This window comes from Arvicola amphibius, chromosome 17 (genome assembly GCF_903992535.2).
Source record: "Arvicola amphibius chromosome 17, mArvAmp1.2, whole genome shotgun sequence".
NCBI lineage: Eukaryota > Metazoa > Chordata > Mammalia > Rodentia > Cricetidae > Arvicola > Arvicola amphibius.
In genome coordinates, this window is record NC_052063.2 from 19,826,261 (window position 1) to 19,846,403 (window position 20,143).

A 20,143-nucleotide genomic window follows, 5' to 3' on the forward strand; every position below is an offset into this window, starting at 1 on the left:
AAACAAGAAGTCCTTCAATAACATCTAGCACCAGATATATAAACATGGCTTATTAATCACCACAAAGCCCTTTAGACAGTACGCTCAGACTGTCAGTTGTAGAAATGTGGATTCACGGAAGTCTAGTGGAGGATCAGCATACATTATTTAGAGTGTGCTTAATGAAGTCATTCATTTGCATAATAGATATTTATGGAGCATTTTCTGAGTGTCATATACTGATTGAGAAACTCTGGCTATCTGTGTACAAGATAGATAATGCTGCTGTTCCCATGAAGTTTATATTAAAGGAAGATGTGGAGACTAAGCCGACAAAGGAACTCTAGAAATGTGTTTACTTGAAGTCATTCATTCTCAGTGCCATTCCACAATGTAATTTTCCAAGTCTGGGAGGTACTACATGTTCTTTGAAGCATGTACAAATTCTGTTATCCTTTGTTATTCTTTAAATGTTTGCAGAAATGTCTCTATTAGAGGAATTCTTTAACCTTCTTTCAACCAGCACACTAGAAAATCTCCATCTCTGAGATAAAAAAAAAAAAAAACATGAATTCACTTAACCATATACCATCTCTGTTGTTTAACACTGGTGAGCCTGTTTCATCATTATAAAAATGATTTCATCCTATGCATCATATCATATGCTTACAAATGTTTCTTTCTTCTGTCTCCATCATTATTAAGGTTGAGAATATATTAACAAATGCAGTTTTTATATTTAAGATAAGCTAAACATGAATAATAGAGTGAAAGAATAGTCACAAAGAATAGTAAGGATAGGAATCTCTTGACATGTTGCCTTTCTGTTGGGAACATAATTGAGCATTCACCCAGCCGTTCCACTGTTTTATGGGTCATAGCACCTATAAATCTATGACTATTAGTCCTTTGCCCATGTACTTTCTCATGTGTCAGATAGAAGTATTTTTTTCATGGAAAAATATGTTGATGCCTTATACATGTAGCAAGTTCATAGATTGTGGTTTATGTAGAAGCAATATAAGCAAGGAAATTGGAGTTAAGAAAGGGAGTGTCTGTGTCTATGACACTTTTACAGCCTGTCTTCTTCACTATGGAAAGAACAAGTCTGCCATTATCTACCAAGAAGCATGAAATCATGCTGAAGAACTTGAGGTAGTCATGTATCCGAAACACTGGCAGAATTGAAGGCAATTCTGTAGTATCTTTGCATAGTCTATGTCCATGACTTTATGACCACACGTTTTGATTCTAAGTGTACTAGGAAAGTATTTTATGCGGAAAAGCAGGCTAGCTGATGTCCAGAGCAGCTGATTCTATACACCAGTTTATAAAGAATAAATTCCACCGCGGAAGCACTTCAATGAGTACTTCTTCACTAATGTTATCTGTAGGCCAGCCTGGCATGTAACCTTATTTTTTTCAGGTCCATGATCAATAGGACAAAGATTCCTTAACTTGTGGAATCTGTCTTTTCAGACAAAAGGCTTGATGACCTACATAGTTCACATTCTGCTCCCTGAAACAGTTTCCTTTGGTGTCCAACCTTCGTAGTCCCCTAGAACTGGGATAGCATGGTCACTTTCCCATTTATGATTGAAATTTATTCCATTTTTATCTGTGTGATATGGTCTTGATTGCATTAAATTTTATTATCTGCTTTTATGTATATTTCTACAGCATATTTTAAAAATAAGTGTCAATCTTATCTATTTCTTCTTTGGTGTGATCTTTCATATTATTATCCTATCCCCACAGGAATCATGTTGAGTTCTAATTAGAATAACTTCTACAGATTTGATAATTTTCTGTTACAGTCATCAGTTACTTGAGTTTGCTTTAAAAATAGTTAATAAAATTGGGCCTACATGCTTTGCCTGGTTTTGAGAGCTCTGCATAATTGAGCCTTACCCAAATTAGTTTTCCTTTTAATTATTAGTCTCCTTTCAGATAACCACCTACACAGATATTTAAATCTGATAGCAAGACAGTACTATAAACCTACTGTCTTCTAGTTGCCAAGTAATTAGCAGAGTAGGGTTTTGTCTTCTAGAAATTTGAAAATCCTTGAATCTTGTTACTTACAAAGAAAATAGACAAGACGTTCTGAAGGAAGTGCTATATTAAAGAGGATAACCCCAGCCTGACTGATTTGTCTTGTGACTTTCCCAAGGTTTTCCCAGCTTCAAAGCCTGTTGAACTATTGAATAAGATCATTTCTAGTATAATAATTCATAATAATATTGTCTATAAACAATTCTGTACTGTTAACTATCACTGAATATATTTATCCTTGTATAGATAGTCTATTACTTGTTTAAAAAAGGGACATCAACTTCCCAAGTTTTCTGAAGGAATATCATTGCTTTCACCTATTTTGTTGATAAAGAAATTGAATCTCCAAGACTTCCTTCTGTCAAAAAGTAGTAACTGATAGAATTAATTTAATCTGAGTTTTTTCATTTTAATGATCAATTTTCCCAAGTATTTCCTTTTCACTCAAAATAACACTTACTTTGATGCTGTATGGTTTTCCATCGAGTCACCTAATTTTTTTTTTATTTTCCCAATGCTTATTTGACATATATATTTATCTGACATGACATCTTAATTGTTGTGTGAAAATATTCTCTAAATTAGAATATCCTTTCCTGGAGGGAGGAAAAAGGCTCATAAGAATCAGAAACAAACAAAACGTAGAAATCTCGGGAACTTGAAACATTGGATTGATAAGGAACCCCCCAAGTAATGTACGTAGTAAGTGTGGCTGCAGTGGGGATTTGCCGTGGCCAATACACCTGTAAATCTTGCAGGGAGTCCCATGGATGGAGCTTTACAGAGTTGCCATTCATGCTGTTTGGATTTTTAGTGATTCTGTTTAAGTTCCCCATGGTCGTATAAGTAACCTTATACCCAAGTTCTATTAGGGTGCAAAGTGAACTATTTGGTTGCTCAAATTGGACATTAGTGTACTGTTGTGCTGGTACTGATAAAGTATCTGGGGTGACAAGAGCTTTGTTTCTGTCTCCTTTGGAAACACACATACACCACGCACTAATTCAACAGCCCTAATAATTCTTCATATATTTAATGAATTTAATAACTTTTTAATTACAAAAGCAAAAGTTTCAAGGTGAGTGACGTGTTGCACATCTATCATTCTTGTCTGGGGAAGCCAAGACAGGCTTGCCTCTAGTTCAATACTTGGCTCTGTATGACTCACAGCATAAGTATTTTTAAAATGACCTTTTACCTTAAGAATTATACATTTCATCATTAGGTGATTCCATATAATAATATGTTCAGGGAATGATTCATACATTTTCTAATAATTTGTGGGTTTTGACATACCATACATCCTATGTTACCCTGAAATTCACAATGTAGCCAAAGTTGGCCTCAAAATCATAGCATTTTTTTCTGCCTCAATTTCCAAAGTGCAGGAACTATAAGCATATGCCCCCCTATCATTTTTAAATACATAATTCTTCCTATGTTTTTCTTCACATCTATTTGTGTTCTGTTACCATAGCTGTCCTGGAACTCCCTATGTAGATCAGGCTGGCCTCAGACACACAGAGATCCTCCTGCCTCTGCCCCTGAGTACTGCGATCAATGTGTATTTGCTAACAGACTAACGAGCTGCTTCTCTGCTTGGATAGAGCTAATGTAAGAAAGTCTAATGAGAGGTGAGATGACAGCGCAGAGGCAGAAACCCAGTCCAGTTCTCAACATTCCTGGAGTGACACTAAGCTGAGATCCAATGAATGAGGCATCAGTGAGATAAACAGAACACTTTGCCAGCTGAAAAGTACATGCGTAGAGAACTTGGGGTTTTGAAGAGCATTATGGAAGGAGAGAAGGCAAATGTTGGTCTGTGTGGGAGTGGGGAGGGATATATGATAGGAAAATGGAGTGAACAAAACGGAGCAGTTATGCAGCTTTAGCAAAAAGGATTCCTGGAGTGTGACTAAAGTCTATATTCAGGAGCTAGGGAATGCTGGAGCGAGTGGGATGTTTCAGTTCCCGTTAGCAGTGTGTTGGAGGATGCACTGGGTTGAGACTAGGGGTAAAATTAGAAGCACAGAGCTCAGTTTTGTGGATGGTGACACACTGTGGAGGAGGAACTGGGAAAACCTTGTTATTAAATGAGTGTAGAGGATCGGGAGCTTAGCAGACAGAAACAGAGGACCAGCCACATGTGATCCGAAGCTATAATTTTTGAAAGAAAATATTGAAGCCTAATAAATGGAAAGATGATTATAATTATAGGTGTTATTTCCTCATAAGTTATATGGTGGAAATAAAATGTTTTATAAACAGTATTTAAGGACACTATCTAGAAAATTCAACAAACATTAAGGTAGCCCCCAGATATGATCAACATAAAAAGAGGCTGTTAGAACTTTTGGCATGCTACAATTTTCTTCTTGCCTGTCTTTAGACATGAACAATATTTACTCTGTAGAAAGTTCTTGGGCAAACAGCAACCCTTCATTTCCTACATGCAGCAAAAGTAATGAACGACTTATAGTAAGGTTTAACTGAAAGACAAATTGTGATTCTAATTGTTAGTACAGCGGATTTCAGTCTCATTATGTATTGTTCCTTTTGCTGTAATAAACCCACCATAGTCCTATTTTCTAGTTTATTATTTATTCCTTTATTTCTTCTAAGTCTTTTCAAAGGGTTGCAATATTGCTTTATTTTTATTGGATATTCAGCAGCACCCTGCAAGTAAAACATACAGAATCAACACTAAAGTTAAACTCTACAAAAATCAAAACTCTATATTGTTATGATTCAGAACACAGTCATGATGAACGGAAATCTTTTGTCTTATTATACACCGACATCCTAAGAATTAAAGCTAGTTACACGGAATAATTGCCAACATGGCAGAGGACATAAATGAACTAGCTGCAAAGACAAGCTAAAATATTAATCTTGGAATATTTCCATGTTGTTTAACTGAATTGCCCTCAGTAATTTAGTGTTATTGCTATTTGGAAGAATATTTATGCCAGGATACAACCAAAGGTAAATTTTAATGAATTGTAACATTAACTAAAACCTAACACAATAATGGGCTCTCTTTGTCTTTATATTTTCTAGTTTTCAAGAGTATTTGGAAGGTTTACTGAGTACTCATAGTTAGAATGTTAACAGGGAGGTTAAGGTACAACTTTCAGTCATTCATTATTCTTTGTATAGTTTGATTCACTTTATGATGTTGTACGAGGTCACTTTCTTTAAGGGATAATTGAGTGCAGGGATGATAATTGATTTCTTTGAAAATTTTACATTATTAATTCTACCCATTATCCTATATCACAATTCTTTTTTAAAAAAAAAAAACTATAGTGTGATGAGGATCTTCACAGTACAAGAGTCTTTATTTCATTAAGATCTTTTGTCATGTGCAGCACTGTCGGTGCTGAGGTGAGCAAGATCTTGCCACTGATAAGAATAACTTCACCATAGAAGGAAATATGCCATCTCATACTTTTTATTAAGTTACAATATCTTTTAGCAAGGAATTTCCTGTTTTTATTAAGTTTGGGAATGTAAATGGTGTCCTCTGATGTGATAAATGTGAATTGAGTGTTGGTTCAAAATGTTTCACAATGAACCTCTAGGGCATAGGCAGGTGAATCTTTGTTGGTTACTAGTCTATGTAGGCATCAACGTTTTGTTTGTCTACCCACTTCCTCGTGATGAAAGCGTCAATGCATCTAAAGTGTCAGTGTTCTAGTGCAGCCTGGCCACTGGCCTGATTTTAACCAGTTTTATTCTGCCAAACAAACAACATAGCACTTCTCATTACCATATAGTCAGCAAACGTAAAATTCATTAAGACAGATGCAACTCTTCAAATGAAGCCAAAATACCATTTTAAGCAACCCAAGAGAAGAAAAGCAAGTTATGTTTTGCAATCAAAGAGAAGTAGATAATGGATATCTAAATAGTCTGGTTTCTAAATAGTTTGGGTGTGAAATATTCTCGAACTAGAAATAAAAATTACTTTTTGTTCTCCAAAAGTAGTCTGAAAGAAATAATTATCATAAGCCTGTATTTTGTGTGTGTGTGTCTTTCATTTGAGGTCAGTCTGTAACCTAAGTTTCTGACATATAGCATGTGAAAATATGTTTAAAAGAATTGGCACTAATTGTGGCTTAAATGCTTGCTATAATTCACCTCCACAACTATTTGGTGCTGGGTTTTCTCAGCTGGAAGATTTTCAATTAGAGATCCATTCTCTTTATTTTATATTCTTTAGTCATATTTTCTGTTGATTCATGATTGCATTTAGAAAGATGATCTCCCCACATTTGCATATTATTCTAGGCATTCACCCGTTCATGCTCCTCACACTCTCTTATTAGCCTTGGCATATATGCGTCACCCCAATTTTCTGTATTTTAGTCTCCAGTTCTCTTTTACCCCAAATTTGTTCATTTTGCTTGCCGTTTCTAAAAGCAACCTGTTTCATTTAGCTCTTCTTTTTTTTTTGCCTAATTTTGATTCTATTTGTTTGCTTCTTCTTTTTTTTTTTCTTTTTAACAATGTTGAGGATTTTTCCCTGCTCCTTGAGGTACAAAGTTAAGTTTCTCATTTCAGATCTTTCCTCCTTCTTTCAGGAAAGCTTCTCTCCGTAAGTTGTAATATGCTGCTTTCATTTCATTTATCTCCATGATTTTGAATTTTACATTTAGCTTCACTTCATATTGTTTATAAAGCTATTTGGAGGAAATTCAATGCTACAAATTTAATTACCCCTTTCATCTTATGTAATCTATGAAACAAAGAGTTAAGGAGCTAATATTTTGAAATCCATAGTATAGACAAATTCATTTAACTGAATAAGACATTTTAAGGTGTATATGTTATAGGGAGCTACTTATCTCCTGACATCAGGTCGCATTTGGTGATAGAAGGATGAGTTTCATAGGATGGACACCATGGCTGTTGAGTCATAAGCAAGATGACCTCATCTAAGTTCAAGTGAGATAACAAACCTCTGCGGTTCTTCTGTGTCTGAATTCAACTGCCATTCCGTCTTTTCCTCCTGGTGCCTATAAAGAGACTGCCTGTGAACCCTGGATCCTTTTGAGCTTCCCATGTTACAACACCCTGGGGAGTAATTAAAATAAATTTCTTTTTGGGGGCTTTGTTCACTTAGTGAAGATTTTGAAAATTAGAATATATTAATAATTCAGTTTAAAAATACTTGAGTTAATATTCTCACAGTTAATATTCTCTCATCCATATTTCATGTTTGGATAAAATTCATTCTCCATTTATCCCGTACCATTCTTCTCCCAACCCCCACTCTCACTCCCATCACCTCTTCCTTCCAATTTTATGTGCTTTCTTTGTCTTCTTGCTTTGGTAGCCATTTAGTCTGCTTAGTGTTGTGTAAGACTGTGGTCCCACTTACTGGAGCATGAGTGGCCACTCAGAATCAGCATCCCTGAGGAAAACTGATTCTGCTTCCTTTGGTAGACATTATTGTCAAGAGCTTCTTAGTTTAAAGATTGGAATCTATGGGCCCTACCCCCTACCAATGCTGGGATTTTGGCTGGCTTGATCTTGTACAAGTCTTGTATGTACAGACAGAGCCACCATAAGTTTATGTGTGCAACTAAACTGTCATATCTGACAAATATGGTTTGGTACATATTTCTACTGGATTTGTAATCTTTCTGTACTCTCTTCTTCAATGATCCTTGAGAGAGAGAATGTGCTGAAGATGTCCTGTTTATTTCTACTGGATTTGTAATCTTTCTGTACTCTCTTCTTCAATGATCCTTGAGAGAGAGAATGTGCTGAAGATGTCCTGTTTAGAGTTTAGCCTGCCGTCACTCACCAGTCTTGTATTCTTCCCACGATAACCAGGTGTGTACCTCTCTATTAAACACCATCTAACATATATAAACAAAAGCCTTTTCTATGATGGTTAAGAAACTATAAAGATTAAAAACAAGAGGGCTGTTTCTAACTATCTTTATTTAGCAGAGTCACAGTGCTGTGTTTCTCCTTAGGACCTATGTCTACTCTAGCCAATGGATTCTGGTCCATTAATGGTACTTTAAGATTTGTTATCAAGTATCTCTTAATCTTCTTCTTTAGTTCAATGGTCAAAATTATCATGACAACCTGCCTTGGTAACAAGCTTTCAAATTGGCTTTATTTCATGTATATTTGTTATTGTTCCAAAAGAAAAAAAACTGATCCTGTCTCCCTATTCATGAAAGACACAATTAATAATATTCGAACCATATACTTAGGCCTTTTGATCCATTTTATGTTTCCTTTGAAACCCAGTACCTTTATCAACTCCTTTTTCTATTCCATTTTTCTTTTTTCCATAGACTTTTGGGTATTTCCAGTATATTCAGATTATGATAAGTGCCATTCTTTGCTGATTAGAATCATCTATCCATTATAAAAATATTCTTCAGTTAAGTTACTTTAAAAATTTACAATGTACTTTGACAACATAATAAAGGTTTCCAGAATTAGGCAGTTGGTCATAATTAAAACAGTTTTCTTACACATTTGCATGTCTAATTTTACAACTTTTTTTTTTTTTTGGTTTTTCGAGACAGGGTTTCTCTGTGGCTTTGGAGCCTGTCCTGGAACTAGCTCTTGTAGACCAGGCTGGTCTCGAACTCACAGAGATCCGCCTGCCTCTGCCTCCCGAGTGCTGGGATCAAAGGCGTGCGCCACCATCGCCCGGCTAATTTTACAACTTTTATGTGATGTTATCAATAGAGTTTATAATTCTAACATTTCTTCTAACGCATAAACTTTTCCTAGTACTTTTAAGTTCAACTAGTATCCACAAAGCTTTCTGCCCTGCTTTGAAGTTATGTTTTGCTTAATAATGTGTGGGGGATAATGACCCTAATGTACAATAAATTTGAATGTTTGGAGTTTATGATTAAAGATCTTATCTGATGACAAATAAATTATTCCACATTTCCTTCCAAGACTCTCAAACAAACATAAGTATGTTTTGTATATGCATGTGTGCACACAGCCAGCCACACGCACACACGCACCCACACACATACACACACGCACACACACACACACACACACACACACACACGTTGATTGTTATGAATTTTGACTTGGTTACAGACTTTTGAATACTTAAGGTTGTGCTCAATTGAAGCACATCTTTTCCACAGCCAGGGAGAATTTGGCAGACCACATTATTGTGACATCTCTTTCCTGCCTCCGGAGTAATAGGATTAGACATCCACGGCACTTGCCACATGCCTTTGACCTGTTCTTCCACTACTGAGAAAATCATACATCTCGACCTGGGTTCTTCACGTGGAAAAAGCATGCTTTGGCTGTATAATAACAAGTATAATATTAAAAAAGACTTGAAACCATTTCTATGTGATTGGACCCTCCTCCTTTTTTTATCATTGCTTTGAGATGACATGGCAGTCCCAGGGGAAGGCAAATAATGATATGTGGAGTGGAGCCAACCAAACCAGACTGCCTCCAAATCAGCCATCCCTCTGTCCAGCAAGTGAACCTAGTAGAGATCAACACAGGTAGAGTCTTGTAGCTCATCTCAGTGTAAACCAGGTTAACAAATGCTAGCCTAACACACCATCATGAGTTGATTACAAACTTACTGTGTATGCTACTGAGCTTTGGTAAGTATTTACCAACTGATGTTTATAATAAGAGGGAACAAAATGGATTGCATGACTAATAATTGATCTCTCATACAAACTACCTGAATATTTCAATTTTTCCTTTATTCCTACTGCCTTCTCCACGACATCTCATGTTTATATCTGATTTATAGATTATTTTACTGTCATGTAAGCACATAAGAATGAAAATCCCATTGGAAAGCCTGGGTTTTTTTAGGTAAAGATAAAATTAAAAACAAAACTTGGATAGTCAGTGAAAAGCAGTTTAGCCAAACACATTGATTTCTTGTCACACAAACTGAAAAGGAAGCCATTAAACAACAAAAGTCAGAAAACTGCAGTGAGATCTGTGGAACCCAGAAGCAGAAAACAGACTACATACTTTATATTCAGACACAATTACCAGGAGGTTGAGACAGACAGCTCCATGCCTCATCAAAACCCAGAGATGACAAACTGTCTGCGGCTAGCCTCCTGAAAGAGACAGATTTGTACATGGCCTTGTAATAGCTGCCCGCGGAGCTCGCATCATCTTCTCTTGCAGGATTATCTCAGGACATTCTGCCAAGATTCAAAGGAGCTCCAATTCAGGCCTTCATCTTCAGACAATGCACACAGTAACCAGCGTATCTTACAGATAATTCCTTCTGTGTTTTTACTGCAGCAAACGCTTCGGGTGAGTATCATCTGTAGATATGCAACAAGTCTGCAGCCTATGGAAAAGCAGCTGTTGCTTTGCTTGTTATCTCAAACGGCTGCATAGCGGATCAGCATCTTTCTTATGAGAGCACCAAGCCAATATCCCTTCTGACAATTATTTTCTCACCAATAGTCAGCAATATTAAGACACTGATAATTCAAATTGCATCTGTTTTGAAATGAGGAAAACAATTTGCTGTGAATAACAATTTCATATCTGCTAGAGCTAGGTATTAAATTTCACTCTCTAGTGCCAGAGGACTTAGGAAAAACAAGTGACTCCTATCTAGAAGTGACTGTCCAGATACTTTATCATTAAGACTTGTATGTTATCGGGAATAAAATTACAATTTACCAAATACTTCTGGGTTTCTATTTTTCCCTTTGGGGATAATATATCATATAGCATAGGGCTGGCCTTAAACTTTCTATGTAATTGAGAATGGCCTTGAACTTCTGGCTCAATTGTATCTACCACCTGAGTGGTGAGTTTATAGGTGTGCTTCATTAGACTCATTTTTATGTAGTTCTGGAGATAGAAACTTAGACTTCATCTTACCTACGTAACAGTCTACTAATTAAATTATATCTTAGTCTCTACATATCAACATATGATAATTTTGAAAGTATTTGAAATTTGTATAAAAATATGTGGAAAAAAAGTAATGGCTGAGTAGCCAAGATCTCTCACCCTCTGAATAATGTCTGGTTATGGGTCTTTGTATTTGTTCTCATCTGCTGCAGAAGAAAGCTTCTCTGATGATGACTGAGCAAGGGTCTGATCTACGAGCACAGCAGAATATCATTAGCACTCATTTCCTTACTAGATTTTTTTCTATATTTTCTATATTGTTTTGTCTTAGCTCCCTGTGCTATCTAATTTCAGGTTCTTGGTCACACATATATGGTTAGGTTTGGACTCCATCTTGGAGTGGATCTTAAGTGAAATCAGATGTTGGTTGATTACTCCCAAAACCTTTGTGCTACCCTTGCCCTGGTCTATCTTGTAGGCAGGGAACCATTGTAGATCAAAGGTTTCTGACCGACTTGGAGTTTATGCTTCTCTTCTGGTAGCATGGAGAGTGCCTTTCTGTACCAAAGATGCTAGAACACAGGGGTAAAGTTTCTAAGTAGATGCCAACTCTACTTCTCCATGTTCAATGTGTTGTGTAGATGTTATCTTCGGCAATGGGTCCTTGCTGTTAGTTTGTAGACGGTAACTATAGTCTTGGCAACAGCTTTGGTTGTTGGGGATCCAGACAAGACCGCTTGGCCAAGAACTACTGATACTAGCAATGTCATTTGGTGACAAGAAATGCCCAATTAGAACTCTGACTCCCACATTGCTTGGTGATTTCATTTAGATCATCTCCTATGTCTGTGTATTATAAGGAGCTTATTCATAACTAACAAATGCATCCTAAGTGTGCATTTTTATTATTTACATCTACATTTGTTAGTGTGTTATATCAAATGTATTATTTTTAGGACTTTATAACCTATTACTTAGACACGTGCTCATCCACGTTCATTGCTGCTCTATTCACAAAAGTCTGCAAATGTAAGTGGATCTCCACCAACAGATAAATGAATAATGAATAAAATCTCATTAAGCTGTAAGGATAACACTTGGACCTGGAAAGAATCATTCTCAGCAAAGTCATCCGGACCCATTTGCTGTCATATGTCCCTGCTGTATTTGAAGTTTTGGATATGTGTCTTTAAATTGGAATTGACATAGAAGGATGGAACTGCTAAGGTGGGGGCTTGGTGAAGCAGATAGGACACATGTGGATTGAAGATGGAAAGTAGGATAATGGAATGAGAAGGGTTAAATGGGATGAGGAATGGGAGAGCCAAGTGCAGAATGGAGGACTAGAAATGATATTAGTACTAAAACCTTTGAAATTGTCATAGAAATTTTGATGAAGGTGTACATATTACATGTATAATATATAGCATATATACAAATAACATATATATGTAGTTTATAAATAACATATATATGTTTAAATGAAGTTAACCTACAACAAGGGGATAATGCCTCTCCTAGACACCATAGGCTATCAAATAAAAAGCCCAGTGTCAGGTCTAAGTTACCTCTTTTGAGGTTCTTGTTCAATAGGTCCCTCATGACAGCCTATTGTTATTATTCTTTATTAATCTCCAGAACTTGACAGTAAGATCACATTTCTGAAGACAGCATCTACTTACATCACAGGAAACAGAGAAATCCAACAGGTAGTGACCCAAAAGCCTCATTCCTACTGGGTAGCTGTCATAGTGTGGGAAAGTTCTATTTAAACTACCAGAAAGAATTCAATAATTCGACCCAGGTCTAAATATTGCAAACTACAACAACAAATGTCTAGGCAAGATAGACTTACTAGTGCATCAGTGGCACAAATGTTATGAGAATAACCAATCACTGTATGATAATATGGAACTCATGTCTGATGCTTTAAAGAAGGCCCTCTATCCTATTAATAATAAGGTCTTGGGTCCTAGTGTTAACATAATACTACTACTTTACTAAATGGACATCATAATAAACTGTTCCCTTAAGTTCTTTGTAACCATAGATTAGTGCATCTCCCAACCTTTGTCAGAGAGGTAATTAATACATAGAATATCTGAGCTAAATGCAGAAAATAAGAAACAATGAAATACTGAGCTCTAAATGGTACATAGATATCACATTCTCCCTCCTAGGCTCAGAAATCATCATGGAAGAGGGAGCAAAAAGATCATTAGAGCCAGAAATAGAGGGGATCCTCAGAGAATAGTATTTGCTGAACATGGCAGGTTCATTGCACACAGGAACTCACAACGACTATGAGTCTATACATAACACCTGTACAAAATCAAATCATTTAAATCCTCCCACATATATAGGGGAGGGGCTCATGAAATCATACTCTTACCTGAGAGGCTAATGGCAATTAAAGGGTGTGGGAGAGGGTTGCATTAGTTTAAGTAAATAATATGGGCACTGGAAAGCTACCTATGTGTCAGTAGATAGTCTTACACCCTAACACACACAGGCAGTTCCAAGTGGAATTCAAGGTGTGGTCAGAGAAAATGTGTGATGTTAGGAGGAAAAAGTAATGAAGGTGGATGGGGAAGGGATGGGAGAGAATGGCAAATGGACTTGGTGAAAACAAATGCTCACATAAAATTCTATAACAAAAAGAAAAGAAAATATAGCTACCTATGGCTTTATTATTTTACATATAATTATTTGTTTTTTTCCTGAAATATGAAGCAAATTTGTAGGTCATCTGTTTTCATATGAAAATACATTTCTAATTACTTAATTCACTTTATAACCATGTACATTTTTAATAATGCCATCACACCTGTTTTTGTACATTTGAAACATAAAGAGTAATCCATTTTTATTGTAGGCAAATAAAAATAATGGTTTTTGATGGGTAATTAAATTTTACATCTTAGTTAAGATTCTTATAACAATACCAGATTGTAAAACTCTCCAAAAAGGAGTTGCTTTCTTGCAGTTTTAAGATACCCTCTGGATTGTTTTGGGACAGGTTTTTCTGGCATTGGAAAATGTTTTTGGTAGAGGTACATGAGTATGGTAGTGTTTCATTATTTAGTTTATCTGAGGTGCTGGAAACATGTACACCATTTTATATTTCAGCTGTGCTAGTCCAAGGAAATGTGTCTGAAAGAACTCCAACAAGTAACTGGATATAGTCATAGGTAAAACCTTGATGAGAGAATGTAACTATCAGAAATTTCAAGGTAATCCTACATTTTTTCAGATATAACATCAGTATTTAGTCAAATGTAACTTACACAAGACATATTTTGAGTGAAATAGAGAACAATATTTTAAACGATACATGTATCTAGATACCAAAGTTAGCTAATATGTAGTTTAAGATATATGACTATTTCATTACATTAAGGAAGGTAAGTATATACATTTGTAGATATAAATCAATAAGGATTGAATATGAAACGTACAGTTTTTAAAATAACTGTAGACAAAGAGGAAAGTGAGTTAAAGAAGGAAAATGGCCAGACTAAGCCTACCCACAAAATCGGAACTATGAAAGGGACAATAAGCTATACACCCACTAAACATCATAAAATCGTTGAAGCTGGATTGACAATGAAAAGAGAGAGAAGGAGAAATGATATAACATTTAAGAAGGAAACTGATAAAAATGTTCCTGAACTAATGAAAGGTAAAAAAAAAAAAAAAAAAAAAAAAAAAAAAAAAAAAACAAGGGATTTGAAGCATAGTGCATAAAAGGAAGCCAGGGTAAGCATAAAATGACAAAAACCAAAACAAAACAAAACATTTTAAAGGAGTCATAAAAAGATTGTTTTGAAATGAGGAACAGAAATTTGGATCATTTCTCCAAGGCAGTATAAAGGGCAAAATGAAAGTAGGAAAATATCTTTAAAGTGCTTAAAACAATTGCCCACCATTCCGGAAGATTGTAGTCATGACAACCTCAAAAGATGCAGTAAAGATGTTTCAAGTAAACAACGTGGAAATTAACATGTTTCAAGTATCATCTTTAAGATCACAAAGAGAGAAAAGTATATGAGGAAAAGTTAGAATAAAAAGTTAAAAGAGTCTTAGATTCTTGTATTTAGGAAGCCATGTACATAACCGGTTATAACGTACGCTGTGTGTGGAAATGGTGATCTGCATTATGGATAGCAATGTGCTTGTTAATGGGGCAGAAAAATCCTGCTGTTGTCACAAGTGCTTTTATTTGAGGGGTTTTTGGCTTCTCAATCCCCCATTAAACTGAAAAGAACCGTTGTCAATTTTATTCCTCTGAGTACTTGTAGAGACTAACAAACTAAAAAGATAGGAACATTTTTTAGTTTCTGTTGTTAGTAATTATTTTATCATTTCTCTGGTGGTTGAGGGTGATACTCAAATAATGTCAAATTTGTAAATTATATCTCAAATAGCTTTGTTAGATAAAATTACTAATAACCAAAATTTTCATGTAAGATATTACAGTGGGGCCAATTTGTTCAACCTAGCAAAACTAGTTTATTTTGCAGAATATTTAATTTTTCTGCAAGTACAGAAAAATTTGATTAGATTATTAAACTTTACAGTAAGACAAAATCACTTTTCTTTCATAGCTATTAATCTTATCAACTTATTTCATTGTTTTTATGAACATAATTAACTCAAATATTCTAGGAAAGACCAAATAACTACATACAGATTCTATAAAATGCTTATGTTAATAAGTGAAATTCCAATTTATATTTCTTAAACTCCTTTTTATAGGACAGAGTAGTTCAACTATTCCCCATTGTTAGTTCTAACTTTAATGTCTTAAAATAACTCTGCTTGAATAGCTTTTACAGTACAAGTTCAAAATTATGTAATGATTGATACAAAGATGTTAAGAATAAGAAATGGAAGTGTCTGTCCCTCAATATATACAGGCAACAGTGTGAACACTTGATAATAAGGACTCCTTCTTCAACTTTCCTAGAAATTGTAATAGGAAAAAGCCCTTAGATATCTGTTGTCTCCTTTCTGAATAATATCGTATTCTTCGTTTTGTGGGATCCTGGTCCCTTGAATGAAAAGCATCCATTTTAAACTGGTGATACATCACTTTTATTTGTTCCAAACATACTTTGAGTCACTGATGTCAGATAACAGTGGTCCTAAGATCCAATATAGATTTCTGTATGGGAAAACTATATACTTTAAAATAATCTGGAACAGAGAATACCCCTCTTGGCAAGGAGCACTGTCTGAACCTTTGTCTGATGGGCCATCAATTGACATGGCGTTTTCCTGCCCTACCTCAGTACACCGCTGTCAGAGACAGAATTAAACATGTGTGTAATGTTCATACATAATTCAGTACACATCTTTGACTTCTGAAGATTGTGTCTAATATAACAAACAATATTCAAACAAAAATCTACATTATGCATTAAGATAAACATAGATACACATGGAAACAAATATTATTTGGGTATTATTTAATTAAAGTGCTATTTAAATTGCCAATAGAAATTGCGACACATTTTAGGAAAATTAATTTTTTCAGTACATATATACTAATGTCTCTTTCCTCAGAGGTGTTCCTGATAGACAGATTTTTGTATTTTTTCTGAAATGTTCTATGTATGTGTAAGTGTGTGTATATGTACTTTCAAATAATTCTATTTTTGTAACTTGAAAAATATTCTAAGAATGTCATGTAACATAACATAGTTATTTATTTAAGTAATACTAATTGATGTATTTCAATGGATTTATTTAAAATATTTGATTGTTATTACCTAGTTATTCTCTAGAGTCAATTTACTGAGACTAACTTAAAATTACCTGCAATTTGTTTTAATACATTTACATATCTTATTAGTGTACTGTTCACTATGTCCGAATATGACAATAATGGATAGAGTTATTTTGTGCTAATTGTATTTCATACCCCCTTCTAAGTGATTAATGCGTATTGCTATATAATTAATTAGCATATAAGTTTAACTTATCCTATTTCATATAATAATATGCTGACTCCCAGAAACTTGTTATCTGTTAAAGTTGGCACAGTGTGTGAAAAGTGGAGAGTGGTTTTGATTACAATTAGTATGACTCTGGAGATCATATTCCTAAAGTTTGCTGTCTTGGCTATACTTTCTCATAAGGAGCCCATTTGTGCTATTAATCAGAAAGTAGTATCTTCAAATACAGAGATTTTAAAGGAAGTTCACAATGTGAAAATATGAAGTTCATATTATGACAATCTATCTTCCTTTTTAACTTTGTTTTTCGTTTCAACAACAACAAAAAAAGAGAGATTCTTTCCCCTGGCATAGTCTCCACAATTCATATTGCTGACATTTCTAACTCTCCAATAGAATTCCCAGAGTTTCTACGAGGGCTGTCTTGTCAACCACACAGAGTGCCGGACTTATATCTTTGAGTTATGGCACCAAATTTTCCTGCTTTATGTACATCCATCTGAAATTGAATTCCTGCCTCTCTTGCTATTACAAGCCTCAGCTATGTGACACTTGGTTAGTGATTACGGTCTTCTTGCTGGCCTCTCTCCTAACCTGCTTGTCACTCCCAGCAGAACAAATATTCTTTAGTGTTATGCTAGCTCTTCTGAGATCAAACCTCCTTTAAAAGGAGTAACCAAGAGATGCAGTCTTCCCCGGGAAGCACACACCAATCAGCTTTCCTGTGCCAAGTCATCAGCTTTGGAAACATATTAAAGTAGTATTAAGTTATATTTAGGAACATATATGTATAGGCTAATACTTATACAATTATTGTAAAAAGAGTTCATGAATTTGAACGAGACCTGGGAGGGTTTCATGGGAAGTTTTAGGGGGAGAAGGAGAAGAAAAGAAACGTGCCAATTAAATACAATATCAAAAACCAAACAGTAAAAGGAGAAATCAATGGTTTTGAAAATAGTTTTTCAAAAATGCTATGAAACCATCAGCCCACATTATCTTCCTCCACAACAATTTGATGCTAATCTTGTCTGAAAGCTGACATGGTTGGCCAAAATACTCCCATTTATGGCCTGTCCTTCTATAGACAAAGCCGTACAATGCTACAAAGGAAAAAAATAATTCTGATTTTTGTAGATGGGGGAAGCTTTTAACTTCTTTCTTAAATCATACCTATATATGTTTATTTATATGCCCTTGTTTAGGTTCTGTGCTACAACCTATGAAGTTACTTAAATATGCACAGCAAAAATAGCATTAAGTCACCTGAGAGAAAAAGAGAAAAATAGGTACAGGTTGAAGGAGAATTTTTTGATTTTTCTCATAAAATATTAGCTTTGTGGCTCAAGTTAGTCCTTATTGTTTGGAAATATCTTGTACTTTTACATTTGATTTTTAAAAAATACATTTTTTGGCAGATGGTGGTGGCACACACCTTTAATTCCAGCACTCAGGAGGCAAAGTCAGGAAGATCTCTGTAAGTTTGAGGCCAGCCTGGTCTACAAGAGCTAGTTCCAGGACAGGTACCAAAGTTACACACAGAGAAACTCTTTCTCGAAAAACCAAAAATTAAAATAAAATAAAATAAAATAAAATACTTTCTTTCTTTTTGTTATTTTTTGTCTGTTTGTTTTGTTTGTCTGATTTTTGTTTTCCAAAACCAGATTTCTCAGTGTAACAGCCCAGGCTGTTCTGGAACTTCCTTTGTAGATCAAGTTAGCCTTAAACTCACAGAGATCTTCCTGTCTCTGTCTCCCGAGTGCTGGGATTAAGATGTGTGCCACTACTGACTAGCTCAGTATTCATGTCTTGAAAAATAATAATCAGGCATAACTCTCATGGTACCAATTATAGATCATTTTTGTATATGGTGCAAGTCCTTGGGATACTGTGGTAGATTTTAATAATCCATATGAATTGTCTATCTCTTCTAAAAAGTGCATATCTTTAAAACTACTCATTTCTCCACCTACCACATATCTGATTTCTTCCTGTCATATTCTGTCTTCTATCTGATATCATCCATCTATCATCTGTCTATCTATCTATCTATCTATCTATCTATCTATCTATCTATCTATCTATCTATCTATCTATCATCTGTTTATCTATCTATCTTTCTATCTATCTATCTATCATCTATCTATCTATCTATCTATCTATCTATCTATCATCTATCATCTGTTTATCTATCTTTCTATCTATCTATCTATCTATCTATCTATCATCTATCATCTATCTGTCTGTCTGTCTATCTTCTTCATCATCATCCTCATCATCATCCTCATCATCTGTCTTCCCTTTGCCTTCATCTATATGGCAGAAAAATTGTGAAGTGATGCTTAACTCCTTGAAATAATGATGTCAGTATAGGATGGAGTCTCTCACATTCCAGTTCCTTGAATGTCCTTGATGTGCAAATACTCTGCAAACTTAAGTTCACCATCTTGAGTCAGGAAGAATATACCTTAATTTTGCTGTCCTTTGAAAGGTGAAGATTATACTGCATGCCACTATCATCCAGTCTGTCTTGCCTATGAAAACATATGCTGTATTTGTTATTCCATGTTATTTTATTAGGTATCTAGTGTTGATTTAAAGTACACTAGAGCATATATGAAGATTATATGCAAAACTTATTTTAAATAAGAACTTGAGCAATTACAGAGTTTGGTATTCACAAGGTTTTAGAAGTAAGCCTTCAGGAATATCAGAGAGCAACTAGATATCTCTGTCTAGAGTCTACTAATATAAACTTTTGCCCCAGTCTTCTCAGATTTAAAAACAAAGTATAACTTTGTGGTTTATAAGCAATGGGAATGTATTTTTATCTGTTTACATCTAAAGACATTCTAAATTAGAGCATAGTAGATTCAGTGCATGATCAGGCTCCAATTCCTAAATGGATTACTAGCCTATAAAAATGATAAGCCTGATATTATATATTTACCTAGTAAAAACTAACTTTTCAAAGAATATATCTGTCAAAACACTACAACCATATTTTATCTCTAATTATTTCTCTTCTTATATGACCTTTTCCATTAAAATATAATCTATTCTAAATGAATCTGTAGATTTTTAAAATTTTAATTAAATATGGAAGGGAAGTAGACGTTAAGAAATAATATAAATTGTGCACATTGTCCTGTAGTGAGAAAATTTATTAAAGTCATATGCTTGCTCATTCTATATATCATTCAGTGATAGCTTTGGTCAACTCAAGTAGATTGCTACTAACTTTAAGGTGGAAGTAAAAAATGGCAAAAAAAAATATCACAAAATGA